The sequence below is a fragment of the Olea europaea genome, unplaced genomic scaffold (assembly GCF_002742605.1).
Source record: "Olea europaea var. sylvestris unplaced genomic scaffold, O_europaea_v1 scaffold236, whole genome shotgun sequence".
Taxonomy (NCBI): Eukaryota; Viridiplantae; Streptophyta; class Magnoliopsida; order Lamiales; family Oleaceae; genus Olea; species Olea europaea.
In genome coordinates, this window is record NW_019241727.1 from 348805 (window position 1) to 356694 (window position 7890).

The window sequence follows — 7890 nt, forward strand, 5'->3', positions numbered from 1 at the left end:
GTGCTTTCTTATTATTCACAAAAATTGCAAGTGTGTTTCTGTAAAATTTCTGTTAAATTTTTTCTATACCTATAGCATAACTAATCTTAAAATTCAACAATAATGTAGCCTCAAAACAATACTAAGTGTGTGTTTTGACCCGGATTATTTGAAGAAAATCAATTTCCTGAATAGCAAAAGTGGGGCTGTAAATGAATAAAATAAACTTGGGTGGAGAGTAATAACAATTTCCTTGTTATCTACCCACTAAATATCACTGCCCATAACTCGGTCAAAAGATCATTTTGGCCCTCAATTATGATGCAATGGGAAAATATGTGTTTTGCTAGAGTGACAAGGCCACTCAACATGCGCCCTCTATTCCCAAAGGTCCTCTCTCTGTGGCCCCAACCAGCCTTCCCCGATTTTCAGAGATTATATTCATCCTTAATTTCGTCTATAAATTTATCACTATATCTTTTCAAAAGAAAATACTACATATATAGACTTTGACAAGGACAATTTATTGTGCAAACTAAAACCTCCCACTATTACATAAAATATTTCGTCTTTTATAAAATTTCAAAACCCCCCCATTGATATTTGTTATTCAAAACTGATTTTCCTATAAGTCATAGACAAAAATGTACTTTAAATTTTATCTTATTTTTGTCTTATAATATTTAATTATTTTATTTAGATTAAATTTAACCCACGTCTTTTCCCTTTTTTTTTTTTTTCCAATTCCTTAGGATTTTTTTTTCTTTCTAAATATTTGTTATAATATTATATTTCAAATGGGCACGACCAAATTTGTGAAGCTTCTTTCTCCTTAACATTCCATCTTTCTCAATCATAGATTCTACTCATCATATTATTTGATAAATCAATATCACGAAGTAATTTAACCACATAAATAATAATAAAAACTCTTAATATATATAAGAATAGTGGAAATTACACCCTTGCCTACTTTTCAAGATCAATTTTCTAAAATCATAGTGAAGGTTTGAGTGTTCAAAAACCAGATATTTTGAATATTAAATATAATAATACAAATTTAATTAACACTAATTTATTTTCATTTTCTTTCTCTACATCCCGCCCCTTTCATCCTCTCTGCTCTCCTCAATTCAAGCAGCCGGCACCTGTCGTCGGAATCAAATCAAATAGCCGACACCACATCACAAGAACCTGTCATCGCTGGACAAGCAACCGATGGTCGGAATAGTGCGGCTCGCCTAATTGACTATTTTGCTGCCAATGATTGCTGCGGGGAGAGGACCAACGCTGCTCCACCACCTATCCCATCTTCTCTCTTGATAGCGAAGGGAATCGGCGCCGTAACTGCAAGATCGGCACACTTGAGCGTTCGTCGCTCACTTGCAGCGACGTTGACTACGAGATCGGCGTAGGAATAGGTACAGTGACAATAGTTTGTGGTCTTGGGTTGAGCTCTTTGGTAATATTGGTGGTGGCGATTACCAGTATTTTATTTTTTTTATTTTTTGTTGGTGGTGCTGTTTGTTGTGGTTGTGCAGCGATGTAGTGGTATTGTGTGTGCGCCGTGGGCTGTGGGAGCGGTGGTTGCCATGTTGACTGTTGTGTAAGGTGTAGTGGTTGGGTCTTTTGGTACACGATGTAGTGCTGTTGGCCGTGATGTTGATGGTAGTGGCGTTTGGGCTTGGTGGTTACTGCAGTTGCAAAAATGGCGACGGTTTTGTATTGTTTTGCAGTGGTTGTATGATTGTTTTCTGTTAACATAGTGGTGGTTTGCATTGTAGATCGTGGATCTGTGGTGTTGGTGTGTGGCGGCGATGGTGGTGGCGATGATTTGGGGCTACAAATCTGCTTTTTGACGGTGGGGGGTCGTGGCAGTGGTGATGATGAGATGTTGGTGGTTGGAGGTCGTGGTGGCGACGGCAGCGAGGTAGAGGTGCTGTTGGCGTTCAGAGAATTGATGATGATGTTGGTGGTGGTCGTGGTTGTAGGGCGATAGAGGAAGTGGTGCTGGCTCCCGCAGCCAACGATATTGGCTGTGCTGATAATTGTGATTGTGACCGTGACTCCCAATTGTGACTTGACATTGAATATGTGACCGTGACTTCCAATTGATTAAATTGTGACCTATAAAATTTGTGTTTGTGACTTAAAATTTATTGAGTTGTGACCGAAAAATTAATCAGTGACCTATAAAAAATTTTATTCATGATCGAAAAATAATATCTGACCTATAAAATTTGTGTTTGTGACTTATATTTTATTGAATTGTGATCGAAAAATTAATCTGTGACCTATAAAATTTTTGATTCGTGATCGAAAAATAATATGTGACCTATAAAATTTGTGTTTGTGACTTATAATTTATTGAGTTGTGAACGAAAAATTAATCTGTGACATAAAATTTTTGATTCGTGATCGAAAAATAATATGTGACCTATAAAATTTGTGTTTGTGACTTATAATTTATTGAGTTGTGATCGAAAAATTAATCTGTGACCTACAAAATTTTTGATTCGTGATCGAAAAATAATATGTGACCTATAAAATTTGTGTTTGTGACTTATAATTTATTGAGTTGTGATCGAAAAATTAATCTGTGACCTACAAAATTTTTGATTCGTGATCGAAAAATAATATGTGACCTATAAAATTTGTGTTTGTGACTTATAATTTATTGAGTTGTGATCGAAAAATTAATCTGTGACCTACAAAATTTTTGATTCGTGATCGAAAAATAATTTGTGACTTATAAAATTTTTAATGTGACCAAAAAATAAGTTGTGACCAATAATATGATAAGTCGTGACTAAAAATTAATCCGTGACTAATTATTTTTGGATTTGTGACCAATAAACAAACTGTGACTTACAAAATTTTTGAAATGTGATCGTAAAAAAATTTGTGACATAAAATTTTTGATTTGTGACCAAAAAATAATAAGTAACTAATTATATTGTTAATGTGTGACCAAATTGTATAGATCTGTAACCTAAATATATTTAATTAATAAAATAATTAATTAACTAATTAAATTATAAATAATTTTTAATAAAAATCTGATTTTAGAAATTTGAAACTTGTTTTCTTGTTTTTGAAATGTGCCATAATTAATTTCTTAGTTATGAAATTTTCCCATAAGAATATCATTAAAGAAAATTCAAAGCTTAACACTACATATTGTTATATGGGCTAACTTGGTTCAGCCCATGATGAAAATTGGCCCAAGCCAATAAATTATTTTATTGTTTGGTCAAAAGTGGTGGATAGATATATCCTTCCCAAAACCGTGGCCGTAAGAGAGAGAGAGAGAGAGAGAGGGAGAGAGAAAATCTTGTGACTTCCAAGTTGTGAGAGAAAAAAGGCTTTCAATTGTGAGAAAGAAAAATCAAAGTTTGCGGCTCCATTGAGAAAAAAGCAATAACATTGCTGCTGAGAGATAGATTGCAGGTCGAGAAAATCTAGAGAGAAGAAAAAGTTGGAAATTGATAAATTAAATAAAGTGGTTGTTCAATTTCTTCTTGAGGTGTGGTATCACACATGTTTACTTTTTCTTTTCTACATTATATAAATTGAGAATTTCTCTAAGATATATTTTTGGATTTGTATTCAAAGTGAATTCTCATAAGGTTAACCAATTTGGTGATTTGTGATGAGATAAATTATTGTCTTAGAGATAATTATTGTGGTATTCCAATTTGTGAAGAATTCAAGTTTTGAGGGCATAAACTTGAATATTGTGATCTATATTAATTATTATAGTGGATTTTTGGCCGTAGTTGCCCCATGGTTTTTTTTCCCTCTACATTGGAGGGTTTTTTCATGTAAAAATTTGGTGTTGCGTTTTTTTTTTTTTTTTTGCTTGGATTATTTATTTGCATAGTTGATCGTTCAAGTTAATTGCTTGGATTGGTAAATTTATTTTTACAATAATTGAAATTGCCAAACAAAGTGGTATCAGAGCTCAGGTTGTGTGGGTGTAGTTTTATTGCGAAATAAACGGAAAATACTTTGGGCACTATGATTAAATTGTCGGCTTCAAATTATTCTATTTGGAAGCCTATGATGGAGGATATCTTGTATTGTAAGAATTTACATGAACCTATTGAACATGATAGTGCTAAGCTAAGCAATGTGAGAGATGGTGACTGGAAGAAGATGACCAGAAAAGCCATTTGATATATTAGACAGTGGGTTGACATTAATGTTTTTCATCATATATCTCAAGAGATAGATGCACAGTCTTTGAGAAAATTTGGAGAGTTTCTATGAGAGAAAGACTGTTCAAAATAAAACTTTTGCTATTAGAAAGATTGTGAATCTGAAGCTAAAGGAGGGAAAATCAGGCGCTGAGCATTTGAGTGAATTCCAAGACTTGATAAATTAGTTGACCACAATAAAAATAGTGCTATATGATAAGATGCAATCACTATTACTTCTGAGTTCATTGCCTGATAGTTGGGAGACTTTTGTGGTATCACTTAGTAACTCCACTCCGAATGGTGTGCTGGAACTTACTCTAGTTAGAGATAATTTGTCTAATGAAGAAATAAGAAGAACAGACCTGGGTAGGAATGATGCACATGCTCTTATTACAGAGAACTGAGGTAGGAGTAAAAGCAGAGGTCCTAAGGGACGTGATAATTTCAGAAGTCAGTCAAAGACAAGAGGAAATGTCAAATGCTTTTATTGTGACAAAGAGGGTCATATAAAGAAACATTGCATGGCTTGGAAAAATAAATTGAAAGAGGAGCAAAATCAGAAGAAGATTGATCAGAATACAGCAACTAGTGCTTCAGAAGAAGAAGAAGTAGTGGTAGCAGTATTTTCGGCTGAAGATGAGCAGTGTTGTCATGTTGCAGATTCATTTGTTGAATGGGCTATTGACTCAGTGGCTTCTTACCATGTTATTCCAAGAAGGGAGTTCTTCACGTCATACAAATTAGGTAACTTTGGCAGGGTGAAAATGGGTAATAACAGTTTTGCCAGTATTTTGGGAATTGGTGACATCTGTCTTCAGACAGATATTGAATGCAGGTTGACATTGAAGAATGTACGACATGTTCCTGACATGCGCTTGAATTTGCTATTTACACATGCATTTGATGAAGTGGGTGTTTCGCGCGGGTTAGTCGCTAACAATTAAAAAGGGATCAGACGATTGTGTAAGGGACAAACCTCTTGAGGCAAAGTCCCAAAAATGGGCATTTTTTATTGGCGATAATTTTACAATTGGAAAATAAAAACAGAATGCCTCCAAGGGGCGCAAGTACACGAGTTACTGTAAAAGAAGTGTTTAAATCTAAACTAAGAAATTGAAAGTTACATATTCTCTATTTGAGAGTGTTTGATTCGGGGTCCTTTGCTCTATGTATTTTCTTCCTTTTATACTCCCTGTGTGATTTCTTCGTGATCAACTGCTTAAGAAACCGCTTGATCGCTCTATAACTGCTCACTTTCCTTGTAGTGGCCAACTTGTCATGGAACTGCCTTCTCTAACTGTTGTCACTATTTTTGTCGTCCAATCATCTTCAATTGAATTCCTTGAATCGTGGAACGTGATAGGACTACCCAATAACTGCTTCATTAATTGCACTTTTGGGTAACCATAACTTCTTATATTTGCTAAGATGTTAGGCGACTTGAATATTTGGACGAGAGCAGAGTCACAGCTCTGGGCAACTGCATGGCAATTCATTTGCTCAAATCTTGGACGACTTGCAACCTTGGGCGATGGTATTTTCACGTTCATGGGCTTCCCTTATTTGGGCCTTTATCCTGCATTACCTGACTGGGTCGTTCTTTGGGCTATTTGATTTTTGGGGATCTTCCAATTGGGCTTCATTTCTTGGGCTATTTGAGTTGGGTTGAACTTTTTGTGTGTCAACAATTACCCCCTAATATGGCATAATTAATATCAATTATTAATTTCTGTCATATTCACTTTGTATTTCCCAGCAACATTCAAAATTCTCAAGAATTTCAATCATTGTTTTCTTCCATAGTCTAAAAAGGTGCGACGTTTGCAAACCCTTATAACCCCCAAATACGCTATTTCATTGCACCACTAAATCACGCCTCATTTTTTCGCACCTCTCTCGCAATATTACTGTTCATCTCCTTGCTTCTCTACTACATAACTCTGCAAAACTCTATTTCGTCCCTAATGGCTGCTTCACAATCTCAGTCTGGTGACTCCTTCAGTTTCGAAGACTTTCAGAAACTCCTTACTCGGCCATATGTAACTCCGAACTTTCTTGCACCGGCCAATGTCGAACTCAATGAGTTCTATCTAGGTCTTTCATTCAACAATGCTGAGGTCATCAAACAAGCGGCGGTCGGTCAGCTGTTCTTTTGTACTCATGGCCCTCCGTTTCTAAATTTTTTGCCGCTAGGGCCACTTCGCGAAAGAGGTATTCGCACTTGACCTAAATCTGATGTCGTTTTTCGTAAATGGCATGCTCGCCTTGTGGACCATGGTCCTACTAAGGCAATTTTTGATAATGCTAGGATTTCTGATTTGTTAGAAATCTCTCTTCAACCCCCTATTTTTGACCCAATACTTTTTCCAATCGCTTTAAGTTTTTGGTCTGCTGAGTATAATACTTTTGTTTTTCCTCTCGGCCCCATGTCCATTACCTTAAGGGATATTGGGGCCCTAGTAAATCTGCCACCTTTGGGCGATACCATTTTCCCTGGTATCCTCATTTTTGGTGCTGCCCCAAAATTTGGTAAAGGCCTCACCGAGTCTTATTCAAGTCTGCTAACCATTCATAACCACTCGAGCGCTGAGCCTTCCCATACTGAGCGAGTGGCCTTTCTTCTGATTTGGCTTTGTAAATACATTTTGTGTGTGTCAAGTATAAAGCCCTCCCTGAGCTATTTACCCATAGCGCACTAATTGGCGCGTGGTAGGCCTCTGAATTTATGTTCTTTCTTTTTAGCTGCCCTCTATAGAGGCATGGCTTCTCTTCAATCCCAATTGAAGAATGGTGCATGTTCCACTGGCAGTGGACCTCTTTGGTTCATTCAAATGTGGTTGAGAGTTTATTTTCCATCGCTTGGTGCTCCATCTTTTTCCAGCCCTTCTGCTAGCTGCTATGGGCTAGCCATTGAGCCCCTGACTCCTGTAAATATGTTCAGAAGGGACATTTTTTCATTCTTTTATACTTTGGATTCAATCCCTTCCTTCTTTCCTTTTCCTCCATTTTTGACTCCAGATTATGTGCAACCCCTATCCACTCTGGATAATGCGAACACTTCCTTGTTTATTTAGATTTAGTTTCTGACCGGGAGGGAGTTGTTCCATGATATCTTGACTGGGACTAATGCCAAGGCTGGGGTAGAGATATATGCTCTTCAATTTTTTTCTCGCTAACTTGGTTTTGGCCAAACTTGGCCCGTTCCTCCTTGCTATTCAAGGAATTTGATAGATCGCTTCCATACTATTAATAAGACGGAGGCAGAGGCTATAAATACTCGCAATCTTCTTTAGACGAGCAACTTCTCATTAGCCCCCTTCAATCCTAGTCGTGCCATCCATCCCCTTTTTGAACGACTTTAGCCGTCAGTGAAAAGCAGATTGTTTGCGACTGATGCCAATCGTGCTTTCCATTCACTAGACCAGCCAAACATTTCTTCCACCTCTCCTGTTTTGGTCACTCCTATGTCCATTAGGAGTCCCTCTTCCTCTGCTCATGCTAAACAATCTGCCCGTCCATCGACTTCTCTTCCTGTTAAGCCCACTGCAGCTAAAAGTGCCCCAAGCCGCAAACGGCCAGCCTCAGCGTCTCCCATTTTGGAGGATGATGCTGATGATGATGATGATACCCCTCTCATCGTCAGGAGGAAGGTAATTAAATCGGTTTACTCATAAGCATACCTTTCTATACTTGACGTTTTTCCATGTGC